Here is an 18,058-nt window from a genome sequence, read left to right on the forward strand (position 1 = left end):
CAGTTGTGCTGTCTTCCCCTGCATTGTGTGTTGCCCTCCCCTTCACCTAAGATAATTCTTGACTGCTATCTAGTTAGTGAATTCCTCTCTCCCTCCCTCCCCACCCTTTTCACCATTAAATAATGTTTAAACCTTTTCTTGAGTTCTTATAATAGTGGTCTCATGCAATATTTGTCTTTTTGTGACTGACTGATTTCACTCAGCATAATGCCTTCCAGATTCACCCATGTTATGAGATGTTTTGCAGATTCATCACATTGTTCTTTATTGTGGCGTAGTATTCCATTGTGTGAATATACCATAATTTGTTTATCTATTTGTCCATTGATGGGCACCTAGGTTGTTTCCATCTTTTTGCTATTGTAAACAGTGCTGTAGTGAACATGGGTGTGCATATATCTATTCATGTGAGGGCTCTTATTTTTCTAGGATATATTCCAAGGAGTGGGATTGCTGGATTGTATGGTAGTTCTACTTCTAGCTTTTTAAGGAAGCACCAAATCGATGTACAAGGTGGTTGTACCATTTTACATTCCCATCAGCAGTGTTTAAGTGTTCCAGTCTTTCCACAGCTTCTCCAGCAGTTATTATTTTGTGTGTTTTGGATTAATGCCAGCCTTGTTAGGGTGACATGGAATCTCATTGTAGTTTTGATTTGCATTTCTCTAATGCCTAATGATCGAGACCATTTCCTCATGTATCTGTTAACAACCTGAATGTCTTCTTTGGTGAAGTGCCTGTTCATATCCTTTGCCCATTTTTTAATTGGGCTATTTGTGTTTTTGTTGTTGAGGTTTTGCAGTATCTTTTAGATTTTAGAGTTTGGACCCTGATTGGATATATTGTAGCCAAAAATTTTTTCCCAGTCTGTACGTTGTCTTTTATTATTTTGGTGAAGTCTTTTGATGAGCATGTTTGATTTTCAGGAGCTCCCAGCTATCTAGTTTCTTTTCTGATGTTTGTACATTGTAAGTTATGTTTTATATTCTGTTTATGCCAAGTATTAGGGCTCCTAGTATTGTCCCTATTTTTTCTTCCATAATCTTTCTTGTTTTAGATTTTATGTTTCGGTCTTTGATCCATTTTGAGTTAGTTTTTGCACATGGTGTGAGGTATGGGTCTTGTTTCATTTTTTTGCAGATGGATATCCAGTAATGCCAGCACCATTTGTTAAAGAGACAGTTTTTTCCCAGTTTAATGGACTTTGGGTCTTTGTCAAATATCATCTGCTCGTAGGTGGATGAATTTATGCCTGGATTCTCAATTCTGTTCCATTGGTCTACGTATCTGTTGTTGTACCAGTACCAGGTTGTTTTGACTATGGTGGTGGTATAATATGTTCTAAAATCAGGTTGAGTGTGAGGCCTCCCACTTTGTTCCTCAGTAATGCTTTACTTATCTGGGGCCTCTTCCCTTTCCATATGAAGTTGGTGATTTGTTTCTCCATCTCATTAAAAAATGTTGTTGGAATTTGGATTGGGATTGCATTGTGTCTGTAGATTGTTTTGGGTAGAATTGACATTTTCACAATGTTGAGTCTTCCTATCCGTGAGCAAGGTATGTTTTCCACTTATGTAGGTCTCTTTTGGTTCCTTGCAGTATAGTGTCCTGTAGTTTTCTTTGTATGGGTCTTTTACATCTCTGGTTAGATTTATTCCCAAGTATTTTATCTTCTTGGAGGCTATTGTAAATGGTATTGATTTGGTGATTTCCTCTTTGAAATTCTCTTTGTTGCCATATAGGAATCCAACTGATTTTTTTATGTTTATCTTATATCCTGATATTTTGATGAAATCTTCTATTAGTTCCAGTAGTTCTTTGGGGTTTTCTGTGTGTAAGATCATATCATCTGCATACTTTTACTTCTTCCTTACCAATTTGGATGTCCTTTATTTCTTTTTCTTGCCTTATTGCTCTGGCTAGGACCTCCAGCACAATGTTGAATAAGAGTGGTGACAAAGGGCATCCTTGTCCATTTCAGCATTCTTTGCATGTACAGTTTAATAGCATTAATTATATTCATCACGCTGTGTAACCATCACCATCCAGAATTTTCCATCACCCTCAACAGAAGCTCAGTCCCCTAAGCAGTGAGTCCCCTTCTCGCTGCCTCCCTTATCCCCACCCATGGTGACCACTGATAAACTTTGGTCTGTGTATACTTGTTCTAGGTATTTCATATCAGTGGAATCAGACAGTATTTGTCCTTTCGTCGTATCTGACTTATTTCACTCAGCGTGATACCTTCTCATCCTTTCACTTCAGGCTGTATTTGTAAGCTGTGAACAAAGGAGACACTCTCTCTTGCCTTCAGGGAGTTTATAGTCTCCTGGTCAAAGCAGGTGTCATAAAATAAGCTCACACAAAGAGATGGAAAAACCAATTGCCATGGAGTCTGCTCCCACTCATGGCGCCCCCATGTGTGTCAGAGCAGAATTGTGCTCGTAGGGTTTTCAGTGGCTGGTTTTTGGCAGTAGATCACCAAGCCTTTCTTCCAAGGGGCCTCTGGGTAGATTCAAACCTCCAACCTTTCTGTTAGCAGCTGAGCACAGGGACTCCTAAGAAATGGAAGGGGCTGTGAAGGAGAAGGGCGGGGCCTGACAGTCTGGGGCCTCAGGGAAGGACTCGCTGGCTGAGATCTGAATGGTGAGCAGGAGTCAGTGGACCAAGCAGGGAGATGATGGAGGCCAGGGAGGCTGGGGTGAGGCCGAGAGACAGAGACACAGGGAAGTGACAGTGAGGTGGGGCTGGCGAGAGGGGTGGGGACAGGCACAGGGGAGAGTTTTGTTTCCCCTTTAATCCTTCCGGCAACACTGAGAGGGGTCAGCTCAGGGTGCCTGAAGGCTGGGTGGCATCCACGTTCCCGTAGTTGGTGTGGTGGTTCCATTATCTGGTGGTGTGTACTGTGAATTCCTGGGGACTCCTAGTCCAATGCTCATTTGCTGCTCCGTAAACGACAGGGAAGACAATGTCCACATGTGGATTGTGTGGAGAGAAGTTCTCATTTGCTGCCTTTAGGTCTGAACAACTGTGTGCTTCAGCCAAATAGTTATTTTCCTGAAACAGACCAGAGCAGTTCTTGATAGGAAGTCAGCTACAAGAACTATTTTAAAGTCTTTTTTTTTTTTCCACTAAATTTGAGACTTTTTTTTAGCCCAGAAGGAAGTCGGCTTTCCGCAAACAAGCCTTGACCTTCATAATGAGCCCTGAATGCTTTCCAGATCTTTATGAAAAAGATTCCATTCTTCTGTGGCCAATTCGAAGAGGTTACTAATTTCTCATATGGTAGATCATTTGCTTTGTGGGGGACGGTTGTGCCCGAGCCAAGGTCCACTTATTATTTTTTAAACAAGTTTTCTTTTTTCATTTAACTTGTTTACATAGACGTGAGTACATGGAGCAGCTCTGGAAGCCCAGCTGCCCCATTTTATACCCTTTATCATTCCCTCTCTTTTCCTGCTCTGCCTTACCAGTTGTTGTCAAGTCCACCCCGACTCATGGCGACCCCATGTGTGTTGGAGTGGAACTGTGCTCCATAGGGTTTTCAGTGGCCGGTTTTTCAAAAGTAGATTATGAGGTCTTTCTTCCAAGGTACCTCTGGATGGACTCGAACCACCAGCCTTTTGGTTAGCAGCCAAGCACATAAACTGTTTGCACCACCAGGGACTCCTGGTTGCAAAAGGAGGCTTTCCCTCTTCCTGGGTGAGCAGCATTCTCTGTTCATTGAGAAGGTGAACGTGATTGTATTTTAAGCATTGTCTTACCTGTGCTCGAGAGAGCCATGGGAATTCTCAGAGAGCATACCTTTGTTATAACATTTATCAAAAGCTCACTTCTCTTACTTCAAATATTGAAACTTGGAGAGGTGTGTTTGAAAAAATCGTTGGCCACCAAACATCTTTAGAAAATGCCTGTACTTAATGGAGAAGACAAAAAAAAAAAAAAAAACCCATGCTTGGTGTCTTGGGTCATGTGTCTATAAATAAATACGTACTTGCTTGGCCTATTTTTACTGAGGGCGGGAATCTGGATTCCAGAGTTGAGTGAGGTTATCAGAACTGGGTCTGTTCCTAAAAGTCTAAAAGGAGAAGGAGGGTCTGAAACAACCACTTTTTAATTAGTTTCTTCTCTACGTCTTCTCTCCTTCCAACCAGAAAGCAGCTCTTGGGGCTGGAGTCTTCGTGACCATCATCACTTCAGCACGCAGCTCCTCTCCCACCTACTCTCGCCAGCATTGTTCAGACCCTTCTGATCTGCAGCCTTTGCAGCTTCCCTTCTTCCTGCCTTGATATTCTGCCTCCAATCCAAACTTGCTGGGCCTTTGCACTCCAGGTGGAAGCCCTCACAGCTGAGCCGAGAGCCTCAGTTTGCAGAGAAGGGCAGAAAGAAGAGAGAAGGAGGGTGGCGGCGGCTGTGGTCGCTGATGACTGGGCATTTGACATGAATCATCTCATTTCACCCCTGCAGCTCTCTGCGGTGTTGTTGTTAGGTGCTGTCGAGTCCCTTCTGACTCCTAGCAACCCTGTGCGCAATAGAACGAAACACTGCCTGGTCCTGTGCCGTCCTCACAGTCATTATGTTTGAGCCCATTGTTGCAGCCACTGTGTCAATCTATCTCATTGAGCATATTCCTCTTTTTCACAGAGCCTCTACTTTACCAAGCACGATGTCCCTCTCCAGGGACTGGTCCCTCCTGATAACCTGTCCAAAGCATGTGAGATTTAGTCTTGCCATCCTTGCTTCTGAGGAGTATTCTGGATGGTCTTCTTCCAAGACAGATTTGTTCATTCTTCTGGCAGTCTCTGCGATGGGTACTACCATTATCTCCATTCTACAGATGAGGAAGTTGAGCTTCAGAAGGACTTTGCCCAGAGGCACACAGCTAGTAAGGGTGGGTTTTGTAACTTCTTGTAGCCCCTGGTGCACCTCTGTGCACCCTAGGATCTACACACCCCAGCGGGGTGGGTATTCCTTTGCCTTTTGCGACGCTTAGGGAGGGCTCCTCTGTGGTTCCCTGGTGAGTGCTGGCCACCTGCAATGATACCTCGGAGACATCTTGTTGAATCTTATTATCGAACCTGCCTGAGAAGGCTATTGTAATTTAGCCAAGATTGTTCCCCTCTTTCCATCAAAAAGAAACAAATTCCAAGGAAGTGTTTTTAGGTGGTTCTGTCTGTTCAAGGGTTAACACAGTGCTTGTTATGCTTGTCTTTGGAAATAAAACAATGTTGGAAGCTACTCAGATCAGCAAGACCATCTGGCTGGGAATGCCCAGCTGCTCCTTCCATGGTGCTGCCTCTAATTTATTCATTCAGGGGCTCTGGTACGTCTGCAGCATCACTATTCGCACTTGGTTTTGAAAGTGTGAGCTGTGTGTGTGCTGGACCTTTCTTGTCTGCCGTCCTGGAGGACATCTGGCCGGGCTTCTGCAGCTCTGCAGCCTATTCTCCCTTCCTGGGATCACGTGAAGATGGCAGGCGGGTCCAGAGACCCCAATGTGGACCAAGCCTCCCTACTTCTGTGGCTCTAACATGTGGGTTCCAGGCATTGTCCTTGGAGCCACTTCTTCTTTTCATGCTTGTGATAAGGAAGAATTGTAAGAGAGCGATTAGAATCTATCACTTGGCTTTGGTCTAGCTGCACAAGAGCCAAAATGACCCTGGTCTAAAAACATGCCACATTTTCCTGGCAGTTAAGATTAAAACCCATTGCCATCAAGTCAACTCCAACTCATAGCAACCCTATAGAACAGATTAGAACTGCCCCATAGGGTTTCCAAGGAGCAGCTGGTGGATTCGAACTGCTGACCTTTTGGTTAGCAGATGAGCTCTTAACCGCTATGCCACCTTAGATTTTGCAAATGTTTGAAACCTTGAAAGCATTCAAAAAGAATAACTGAGTTTACCAAGCACCCTGCTCCCTGAGCTGATCGGCCCCTTGCAGTGCTGCTGCGCCTTCTGCATCTCCGTTGAGACAGAATGAGGCTGAGTGGTGAAGAGGTCCACGCAGCTGGTTGAGTGGCGCTGGTTGCTCAGCGCATCCCCAGGTCTCTCATTTTCCTCTCCTCTGTAAGTCAAGTGTGGGCCAAAGTTTCCTTACGTGTAAAATGGGAATAATAATTTTACTTTCCTCTTAAACAGGACAATCCATATAAACCCAAGCATGGTGCCTGGAAGGAGCCCTAGTAGTGTGATGGTAAAGTGCTCAGCTGTTAACCAAAAGGTTGATGGTTGGAACCCACCCAGCAGCTCCTCGAGAGAAAGACCCAGTCATCTGCTCCCATAAATATTATAGTCAAGAAAACCCTATGGGCAGTTCTTCTTTGTCACATGGGGTTGCTATGAGTCAGCATTGACTTGACAGCACCCAACAACAACATGGTGTCTGAACTTACAAGTGTTAGTGGCTGTCTCTATTATTGTTGTTATTAAGTGGATATCTGCTGGGAATTAGTGACGCTTTCTGCAGTTCCTTCCTTCACTCATTCATTCAGTAAATATCTACCGAACACCTACCCTGTTCCCGGACCCGCTATTCAGGGTTGAGCGTCACAGATGTGGCCCTGCCCTTGCCGACCCTACAGTCCAGCAGGAAGTCACTTAACTCCACCTCCGCCTCCTCACCTGGGAAACAGGTGGCCAGCGGGCTGGGTAACGTTAACCTTACCTGCCGCCCCGCAGGGCTGACTGTAGCAGCTCTGCTTGCCGCCGTCTTGCATGACGGGACGGTGCGGGAGAAAGATGACAGTTTTTGCAGCCAAACGGTACCTGTAGTCAACTCTGCGCTGCTGCTGGTTAGCTTTGCGCCTCAGTTTTCCATGTAAAAATTTAACTTGGGGATCGCATTGCTGACCTCAGGGTTGCCATCAAGAAGGGACCCAGTGTGGTGCTCAGCCCGTGGCGGATGCTAGAATGGTGTTAGCTCCTCCCCCTTCATTGTCTCTGGGGTTGCTTACATCCTGAAACAGTGTCCACGGTTTGAAGTCTGTGTCCCAGCCTGTACCAAGAGTGATACTTAAGTTTTAATTTCAAACATCCTAAAACAGGCTGACCATGGTGCCCTTGAAACACTTCACAATTATATGACTATCACCCCCTTGCCGCCCAGAGCCTTTTTGGTCAGCGTGTTTCTCTGCAAACCCTGTAAGCAAATCTTCAGTAAGTCTGAACTTATTGAAAAACCGCAGTCAGTAGATACACAAGCTTGAATGGAAACTCTAGTATCTACGTGATTTAAATTACTACTGGAAATAATAAAATGAGCATTCAGAAGTAGGTTTTTCCCCCAAGTGGTTTCAGAAAATGAAAATTATTGGTTGTATGACCAGGACCGTTAGTCTTTTGCGCACATTGAGAACGCTGGGTGACTGTTGCAGCATGAAAACTTTTGAAATCTATTGTCCACCTGGCCCCTTTGTAGGAAACCTGATTAATTTGTACACTTCAGGGAGACTGAGTCATCTGGCTGTGTTTGCTTATAAGCTGGGTGGGCACACGCAGGAGCTGGGGCAGATCACCCTAAGCAGAGTGAGGAGTGTATCAGAGAGAATATTTAGAAGATTCCATCTGCCCTCCTGCCGTTGCTGTGGGAGATCAGGCTGGTGGCTCCATGAATCATCACTGTTGTTAGAATGTGTTTTTGGCTTCTAGGAGCAGAGCTGGGTCTTTTGGGGTCTGCAGATTTGAAGGGGGCCCATGGTGGGCATTGGGGGTGTCTTTGAAATGAGATGGAGCCCTGGTGGCACAGTGGTTAAGAGCTTGACTGTTAACCAAAAGATCAGCAGTTCGAATCTACCAGGTGCTCCTTGAAAACCCTGTAGGGTCGCTATGAGTCAGAATCAACTCGAGGGGAAACGGGTTTGGCTTGCTTGTTTTGAAATGGGATATACAGTTCTGAGCGTGAGGGTTTTCCTGGAGCCTCTGGAACCTTTCTTCTGGTGTTGGATGGAATGTTCCAGCAGGCCTGGGCTGTGCTTCTTCATCTTTGAAGCCTCAGTAAACGCAGTGCCCTGCACATAGTGAGCACTTGATGAATGCGTGCTCAGCAGTATGTATGGACTGCCACCTGAGGAGAAAACTCTGGGAGCCTTTGGAGTCACTATGTAGTTGTTTTTTTTTTTTGTGTAGCACAAAGCAAGTACCACACCAGCTTTTCAATGCTCCTGGAAAACCTGGGCCTGGAAGACATGACAAATGGTGACAATGGGCTTTTATTAGGGTGAAGTTAACCTCAAATCATACACCGTGAGTGTTGGAGCTGAAAGCGTAGTCCCAACTCCATATTTTACGTATGGGGAAACTGAGGCCCTGGGAGATGAAGTGACTTGCCCAAGGTCACCAGCCAGGCTTGTGATCAATCTGGCCTGAGGCCATGCTGGGGAATCTCAGCTCAGGGGCCACACCCAGTTGGTCCTGGTCCTGTGGGAAGACAGCATCCTGCTGTATCTCTGAAGCTTCAAAGCACAGTAGAAGCGACACTGTGTGCTGGCTCAGCCAGCACAGAACACAGGCTTCTGTAGGAGCAGAAGAGGGGCTGGGAGCCACCACACTTGAGGGCTGCCTGTGTGCCCCGGCCGCCAGCCTGCGGTGGGTCATTTCCACGCCTCTTGACTGCCCAGGTGCAGCCTCAGCTGACAGCCCCCCTCCCCCTTCCTTCCTGCTTGCTTTCTGCCCTTCCTTCTCCCCACTCATACTTGGCACCAGGGCAGCCTTCACGCACCCCTGTTCCCTTACCCCTGTCCCCACCCTGGCTGCGTGCTCCTGCCGCCGTCACACTTTCAGAGGGAGCGGGGACAAGCCTGAGCAATGAGTCCAGTCTGGTTTAAGGTATTTTGGATTCAGTGTCCCAGGCTGGTGTGGTGAATGATGGTAGTACTGGCCCTGATGGCTGCTTCCCTGTGTGTACCCTCAGCTCCCTGCCTGGTGTCCTTGTGAGGCTGTGTAGCTGCCCTTCAGGAGGGACTCCTGAAGGGAGGAGAAGGGGAGACGCCAGAGCGTGGCTGGGCTGCTGGATTCTCCAAGGGGCAGGCTGGATGGGGTTCCTCCTAGGCATGAAGTGCGGGCATCTGTGTGTGGGACCCCCATATCTCTTCACCCCCACCCTTCTATCCACATTGGGCCTCAGCTCTTCAGCCATCAAATGCAGGCTGAGCAGGTTCCTACTGGGGGCCTGCGGTGATGGGGTTTATGATTCCCTCTACCCTGCCCCGATGGGGCCCGGACCCTGATTGCCTGCCATCATTTCTGAGATTTTCCAGGTTTTTCCTGTTGAAGGACTGCAGTCCAGCCCTCAGGGGTCCACCCTGCATTTCCTTCTACTGCCTCTCTCCCATCTGCAAAGAAGTGCCTCACTCACCCAGTCCATCGGATCTTTGGGGACTGGCATGTTTCTGGAAAATTGACCTTCCCCTGTTGAGCACTGAGATAATTTATAGGTGGGCACAGTCATTCTAACTGGGCTCAGCTACCTGTCCTGGAGATTGAGACACCTCTGCTTTGTAGTACCTTGTTTCTACTGTAAAGGTGGCTGTCACTTCCTGGGGTCTCTGTGCCTGCCTCCAGCTGCCACCTGTCTCATCTCATTCATTACTTCTCATCGGTTGTAGACAGGAAAATTGGACACCTATGCCTAGAATTGGAAACCCTGGTGGCGTAGTGGTTATAGTGCTACGGCTGCTAACCAAAAAGGCCCAGCAGTATGAATCTGCCAGGCGCCCCTTGGAAACTCTATGGGGCAGTTCTACGCTGTCCTATAGCGGTCACTGTGAGTCGGAATCGACCCGATGGCACTGGAGTTTACTTGGTTACGCCTAGAATTATATATACGTTGAAAGCAAGTAGACCTTGGATAAGCACCCAAGGGCCTTGCCTATAATAATACAAATAACGTTGTTGTTGTTGTTGTTAGGTGCTGTCAAGGTGGTGCTGACTCACAGTGACCCTGGGTATAACAGAACAAAATGCTGCCCAGTACTATGCCATCTTCACAATAGTAGGTATGTTTAAGCCCATTGTTGCAGCCAGTGTGTCAGTCCATCTCATTAAAGGTCTCCTCTTTTTCGTGGACCCTCTACTTTACCAAACTTGATGCCCTTCTCTAGGGACTGGTCCCTCCTGATAACATGTCCAAAGTACGTGAGACGTAGTTTCGTCATCTGCGCTTCTAAGGAGCACTCTGGCTGCACTTCTAAGACAGATTTGTTTGTTCTTCTGGCAGTCCATGGCATGTTCAATATTCTTTGCCAACAGCAATAATATGTACCGTTTACTGAGGCATGCTGTGTGCCAGATATGACAGTAAGCATTTTACGTATATTGTCTCATTTTGTCTTTACCTTTCATCCTGGGAGGCAAGGGCAGTTTTAATCCCATTGTACAGATGAGGAGACTGAGTCACAGAATGGTTAAGTGAGTTACCTGAGATCATAAAGTCAGATTGAAATGCAGGTCTGCCTGACTCTGAAGCCTTATCTGACCCTCTATTTTGCTATGTCCCACTTTTCTACTGAGTAAGTGAGGAGCCTGCTGTCTATTGTGGAGATTGAATCTCAGTCAAAATGCCTGCTTTTTAAGGATATGTTTTATTGAAAGAATTAAAGCTTATATTTTTGATACTGTTGAGCATGTTTTTTGTTGTTGTTGGGTGCTGTCAAGTCCATTTTGACTCATAGCAACCCCATATGACATGAGTAGAACAGCCTCATAGAATTTCCTAGGTTGTATAGGGTTGGTATGGGTCGGAATTGACTTGACCGCAACGGGTTTGGTTTTTTTTTTTTCTAATGTTTAAAAAAGGAACAGATCACAAGGTCTCTTCTTGGAGTTGCTGGTGGGTTTGAACTGTGGCCTTTTGGTTAACTGCTATCTAGTTATCTAGTGCTGCTGTAACAGAAATTCCACAAGTGGATGGCTTCAATAAATAGAAATTTATTTTTTCACAGTTGAGGAGGCTAGAAGTTCAAATTCAGAGTGCCAGCTCTAAGGGAAGTCTTCCTCTCTCAGTTAGCCCTGGGAAAAGTTCCTTGTCTTCAGCCTTCCCCCGGTCTAGGAGTTTCTCAGCAGAGGGACCCCAGGTCCACAGGACACACTCTGCTCCCAGCTCTTCTTGGTGGTAGGAGGTCCCTTTCTCTCTCTTTTGCTTCTCTCTTTGGTATCTCAAAAGACAGTGACTCAAGATACAGCCTAGTTCTGTAGATTGTGTTCTACTTCATTAATGTAACTGCTTCTAATCCTGCCTCCTTAACATCATGGAAGTTAGGATTTACAACACACAGGAGAATTACATCAGATGACAAAATGGAGGACAACCACACAATATTAGGAATCATGGCCTAGCCAAGTTGACACACATTTTTGGGGGACACAGTTCAATCCGTAACAGTAGCCAAGCGCTTAGCCATTGCACCACCAGGGCTCCTTGTTAAGTACGTCAGGCAGTCGTTATGAACAGAAGTAATGTTGCCGATGAACTTGATGGAAACCGAAGTGTGTTTTAAAAGCAACTTTTAAAGAATGCCTGGGTTTCACGTGGCACACGTTTTGGGCCTCCGGGAAGATCCTGCCTGTCCGGGTTTTAGATACTGTTAGACAAAGCCCGGATGGCATGAAGGTAAACATGAAGGTGTCCCAGTCACCCGGAAAGATGGAACCTAGCAAGGAAACCTTAAGGAAGTGGGTTACGGAAGGGCTTGCTCAGGAGAGGAAGCCAGGAAGAAATTATAGTAACTCTTCATCAGGAAGTGGGGGGCGGGGGAGTCAATTGTCCAGATGATTAAACACAACAGCTGTGGTTGTCATAAACGCACATTTTGCCAGAAAATAACCTGGTGTGCAAAGTTTGGGGCAGTTGTGTCTTGAATTGAGAACAGCCCCCATCTGGGTTTCCAGCATTATTTTGGAATGTCTGCTTCTGGTATTAGTCAAGGAATTCAAGAAAGAAAAATCATTAACTGATGGATCTATGGATGAGTTGCTTTGGCCTGAATTTCTCATGATTCACTTTATTCATACAGACACACTTATTGGAACTATTAACCTACAGTTATATCGGTTTCAGTTAGTGACATGTGCTGTTTATAACCTGTAGTACTGTGTATCAGTTATCATGGCTGTCAGTTGATTCCGACTCATAGCGACCCTGCGACAGAGTAGAACTCCCCCAGAGGGTTTCCAGGGCTGTCATCTTTACGGAAGCAGACTGCCACATCTTCCTCTGTGGCTAGTGCGTTTGAACCGCCTACCTTTCAATTAGCAGCCAAGTGCTTTAACCACTGCACCACCAGGGCTCCTCTATGGCATAACAACCACCTCCCCCCCACCCAAACTCTGTCTTAAAACAGCAGCCATTTGTTATTTCTCCTGCTTTTGTAGGGCTTGGCTGGGTGACAGCAAAGGTGTAAGAGGTCCAGCAGGCACGTAAGCCTTGTAACCTGGGCTTAGAACCAGCACGTTGTCACTTCTTCTTTCTGTCTGCCAGTGGAGGTCCCCAAAATCAAGTCAGAGGACGAGGAAATATATTCTACTCCTTTAGTTGGAGGAGCTGCAAAGCCTCGTGGCAAAGAAGGTGACTACAGAGAAGGATAGGAAATGGGGACCAACGGTGCCATCTACCAGCAATAGTAATCAATTACTGTTTATTAACTAGTTACTGTGGGCCAGAACTCTACATATAAAATGTTGTTATTGTTAGATGCCACCGAGTCAGTCCCGACTCATGATGACCCTACATACAACGAAACAAAACGTTGCCCAGTCCTGCACCATCCTCACAGTGGTTGCTATGTGTGAACCCACTGTCGTAGCCACTGGATCATTCCGTCTTGTTGAAGGTCTTCTCTTTTGCTGACCCTTTTCTTTACCAAGCATAACGTCCTCCTCCAGAGACTGGTCCCTCTTGATAACATGTCCACAGTATATAATAACTAACGTTTATTTAGCACCTATTTATAGGGTAGCCATGAGTCAGAATCGACTCAACAGCAGTGATTTTTTTTTTTTTTTTAATGGACCAGCCAGAAACCCTGGTGGCATAGTGGTTAAATGCTACGGCTGGTAACCAAAAGTTCAAATCCACCAAGTGCTCCTTGGAAGCTCTATGGGGCAGTTCTACTCTGTCCTGTAGGGTCGATATAAGTCGGAACTGACTCGATGGCAGTGGGTTTGGTTTTTGTTTTTTTTATGGGCCGGCCACTTTTCTAAGCACTTTACATGAATTAGTTCACTTAATGTCACAGCAGTGATAACCTATATGCTGCAATTATTCCCAATTTACATGCAAGAAAATAGGGAGGAGAGAGGTTTAGTAACTTGCTCAAGTTCAAACCCAGGCAGCCTGGCTCTAGCACCCAGACTGTTAACCATAATGCGATCTGTTATCAACAAGGCATTCTTTTGAGAATATAACCAAACCAGTTGCTATCAAGTTGATTCCGACTCGTGGGGACTCCATGTGTGTCAGCGTAGAACTGCACTCCGTCAGGTTTTTTCAGTGGTTGATTTTTTCAGGTGTAGATCGCCAGGCTTTTCTTCAGGGGCACCTCTGGGTGGATTTGAACCTCCAACCTTTCGGCCAGCAGCTGAGCCTGCTGTTTGCACCACCTAGAGACTGCTGGGTTAAGCGGCTTTCTAAGGCCACTACGTGGACAGAAGTTTGAACTCCTGGTCTGAGTAACTATGCTGATGGTTCTCTCTACAAGACTGCAGGCCTCTCTGTGATAATCAAGGGATGCAGCTTTATTCTGTTTACTGAATCGGATGTGATCAAAAGCAAAATAAAACTTCCGGTAGAAGATTTAAACTGCTAATTTGTTGTTTGTCCAGAACTCTCCAGTCTCTTGGCTTATTTCTCTCGGTCTCAGCAACAATCATTTTATATTTTTGAGCAAAATGTGAATAATGTTCTGTCTTCCATTCGTTGATGAATATTCCTTTGGGGGAAAAAAAAAGTATTTCCATATGTGTAGCCCAGAGAGAATGTCAGCATTTAGAAATACTAATCAGAAGAAGGCTTTGTGTCTGGGTAAAGGTTAATTAAGATCCGTTGAATTTTTTTCTTGAAAACGTAAAAGTAAAACAATGTAATTAGTTATTTTTTCCTCCCCCCTCCCCGCCCCAGAAGGCAGCTGTAAATGTTCTACCTAAATGAAGCCATTTACATAAATCCATCCCAGTTTCTTTTGAGGTTTCATACATCTTTCTCCTGCGATATCAGTTTATAGCTACAATCATTTTATCCGTTTTTCCTAGAGTGAAATTGGATGCCCTTTATCGATCTTACACAGAAGGGGCATTCAATTACTTAATCTAAAGTGGTATTTCTGGGTCTCTCAATGACAATTTTGTTATAAATGGTTTGCTAATGATGCTTGGGGTGCAGAGGTTAATAGGGGGCGTGGAGCAAGGACTGGTAACTGAACACTTTCTATTTTGGGAGCAGTTTCTGATCTCATACAGTGGCACCAGGGTCCCAAGATCATGGTGGCATCTGTAGGCACAGCAGGGAGCCCAGGTTGGGAAGCCGTCCCACTGAATTGTACACCTGAGTATGCTGTGGTTTCACACAACAAGAATGGGAGTGCCAAGGGTCCTTTCCAGCCTGACTCCTGGCACCAAGATGTGGGCATTCCAGCCAGATGAAGCAAGGGTACGGTTTCTGAAGGCCTGTTCTTGGAAGAGTTTGTGACAATGGAAAAGGGCAGTTAAGGAACACGATAGCAATCCCTTTTGCTTTCAGTACAGTCACGTTCATCTGATTTTTATTCACCGAGTTTTGTTATTTAATAGCTCCCCGTGCGTTTCCTAGAGCTGCCGTAACAAAATACCATAAACTGGATGGCTTAAGACAACAGAAATTTATTCTCCCAGCTTGGGAGGCTGCAAGTCTGAACCAGGTGTTGGCAGGGCTCGGTGCTCTAGGGAAGAATCCGCTCCGGCCTCTCTCCCAGCCTCTGCTGGTTGCTGGCCATCCACGGTGGTCCTTGGCTTGCAGACAAATCACTCCGATCTTTGCCTCCGTCTTTGCATGACTGCCTCCTCTCTGGCGTCTCTGTGTCTCCAAATCTCCCTTTCCTTATGAGGACGCCAGTCATCGGGTGTAGGGCCCACCGTGATCCAGTATGCCCTCACCTTAACATGATGACATCTGCAAAGACCCTATTTTCAGTAAGGTCACATTGTAAAGATCCTTTGAAAGAATGTGCAGCATGCATACCTTTTTGTACATGGAAAAATTCCTCCCCAGCTGTGTCCTTCAAGGCCCCAAAGGGTCCAGTCCTGTCTCCTGTCCCGTCCATGGTTCCTACCCTCCTCCTGCCCCTTGCTTCCAAGGGTCCACCGACCAACTTCTCTCGTGGCTTTGAAGCCCAACTTCTCTCCTTCAGGGGGCCTTTGTGTCCCCGAATCTCCATGTGACTGGCTTTATTTTTGCCATTCAGGTTTCAACTCAAATGCCTCCTTCTAAATCGGGTCCCCCTGGTCCCCCATCTATCATACCCACCCCTTCCTCCAGGGCAGTGGCTCCTGGGGCTGTTTCACCTCACAGCGGATTGGGCAATGTCTGGAGAAAGTTTTGTTTGTCATAACGGGGACATCCAACAATGCACAGTGCACCCCCTCCCCACAACAGAGAATTATCTGGCTCACATATCAACAGTGCTGAGGTTGAGAAACCCTGCTCTCATGGTTTTAGCGTATTATCCCTTTTTATGTTCTTCAGAGCATGACCAGCATCTGAGATGAGGTTTTTTCACTGGCGACTTTTTATTGGCTATGGCCTTGTAGCCCGTGACCCCCGCCCCCCAGCCCTGGTGGAATACAAGCCCCAGGTAGGAGAAGGGCTTCTGTCCTGGCCCACCTGTACCTCCCGTCTCTCCATGGCCTCAAAGGAAGTTTGCCTGGAAGGCTTGAAGCTCTGGCTCCCTCATCTACATGGGCCCCTAGCAATGTATTCATATGGTCATAGGCTTGTTATTCTTCATCAGCTTTATCGAGATACATTTTCCATAATCTACAGTGGTCATGCCATTTTGTAAAAATTTTAAATAGTTTTCTGTAAGAATGTTGCCCTCCTTTCCCCCCGCCACCACCTGTTGCCTTCACCTTGCTTTGTATTGGCCTCAGGCCTCACACACCTCAGTCTGCCTTTCAGGCCCCACACACCTGGATCTACCCTTCAGGCCCCACACACCTGGATCTGCCCTTCAGGCCCCATACAGCAGGATCTGCCCTTCAGGCCCCACACACCTGGATCTGCCCTTCAGGCCCCACACACCTGGATCTGCCCTTCAGGCCCCACATACCTGGATCTGCCCTTCAGGCCCCACACACCTGGATCTGCCCTTCAGGGTCCACACACCAGGATCTGCCCTTCAGGCCCCACACACCTGGATCTGCCCTTTAGGCTCCACACACCTGGACCCAGGGATTCGCACTGGTTCATTCCGCTCTGGCCACCTGCTGAGAATTTGCCTTTTTACCCCAGGTATACTGAATCAGAATTTACATTTTAACCAAATCTCCTGATGATTCCAGACCCCATACACGTGGACCTGCCCCACATCTGAAGCAATTACACTCCCCCCGCCCCCGTCAGCCTTCAGAAGATACTTGTTGAATGAATGAATGAATGAATTTTAAAAGTTGAGAAAACCCAGTAATGGAATGTGTCTTAGTTCTCTAGTGCTGCTATAACAGAAATACCACAGGTGAATGGCTTTAACAAAGAGATGTTTATTTTCTCGTAGTAACCAGAAGTCCAAATTCAGGGTGTCAGCTCCAGGGGAAAGCTTTCTCTCTCTCTTCTCATTAATCTTCCCTCAGAGGACGAGCTCTGCTCCTGGCACTGCTTCCTTGGTGGTATGAGGTCCCCAGCTCTCTGCGTACTTCCCTTTCCTTTTATCTCTTGAGAGATAAAAGGTGATGCAGGCCACACCCTAGGGAAACTCCCTTTATATTAGATCAAGGATGTGACCTGGTAAGGGTGTTACAATCCCACCCTAATCCTCTTTAGCATAAAATTACAATCACAAACTGGAGGATAACCACAGAACATTGGAATTCCTAGCCCAGCCAAGCAAATACACACATTTTGGGGGGACATAATTCAGGACAGAGTGTTTCTTTACAGCATCTTGAATCGTCTCCCCAACTTCCTGCTCCCCATTTTATGTTTAAGAAGTGAGGCACGGAGAGGGAGGCCTGGCTCCCACGCCTGACCCTGTGGGAGACCCCATTGCCGTGGGCCTCTTGTTGAGACTGTTAGCTTCCCCGACTTCCCAGGTTTATTTATTTACTTTGCTTGAAATAAAATACCTTTGTCCCTGTTTAGCAATGCTTTGCCCATTCAGTTGGGCTCAGATCATGTACATTTTTGTATTGTACCTCCAGAGTCTCATGTTTTCTTTTCTTTTTTTTTTTAAAAAAAATCTAATTAGGCCTTCTGCAGCCAGAAAGATGGTGCGAATTCAGTCCCCACTGCGACCCTGTTGGAGTCTCATTTTTAACCTCAGCTTGGCCTTGTCTTGCATGTAGAAAAATGTTTTCCTGGCTTTGCTGATGGAATTTCCAAGTAGGGGGCCTTGCCCTTTTGTTTTATTGGTTTGGAGAGTTGTTTGTACCAAGTGATGGGTCAGGGGTGGTTGAGCAAGTCTGAAGCAGAAGTTTGACCTGGAGCTTCCTGACATGTCCCTCCAACTGTCCTCACGGATGCTGATAAGAGCAGGAGGGGCCCTGTGGGGGATGGAGCCTGAGATGCTTGTCCTGCTTTCTCAAACTTTCTTCCCACATGCCTCTACTCCTTTGCTCTACTCCAAACTGCCCACAACTCCTCCACCTTACCCATATCTCAGCCCTTACTGATCAGCATTTCTCAAACTGCTTCCTTGAGACGTTTCTTTGGTCAATTATGTTTTGGAGTTTTGTGTATTATATTCCTGTTTTGTGGATTAGAGTTTATTAGCTATTCTAAAAACCAAACCAGTTGCTGTTGAGTTGACTCTAACTCGTGGAGACCCCATGTCTGTCAGGGTAGAACTGTGCTCCACAGGGGTTTCAATGACAGATTT

The 18,058-nt window shown here is 46.3% G+C and overlaps 1 protein-coding gene across 6 annotated transcripts in view; it reads left to right on the forward strand.

The window, feature by feature from the left end:
• Window positions 1–18,058, forward strand: part of CHST15 (carbohydrate sulfotransferase 15) — a 96,516-nt gene that overhangs the window by 38,622 nt on the left and 39,836 nt on the right. For 2 of the 6 annotated variants that reach the window (XM_064269214.1, XM_064269215.1), the window contains exon 2: window positions 9,907–9,994. The exons of the other annotated variants lie outside the window; for them this stretch is intronic. The gene's annotated coding sequence lies outside the window, so the exon portion shown is untranslated. The remainder of the gene's footprint in view (window positions 1–9,906; window positions 9,995–18,058) is intronic. 6 annotated transcript variants of the gene reach the window in all.

This window comes from Loxodonta africana, chromosome 16, assembly GCF_030014295.1.
Source record: "Loxodonta africana isolate mLoxAfr1 chromosome 16, mLoxAfr1.hap2, whole genome shotgun sequence".
NCBI classification, from domain to species: Eukaryota; Metazoa; Chordata; class Mammalia; order Proboscidea; family Elephantidae; genus Loxodonta; species Loxodonta africana.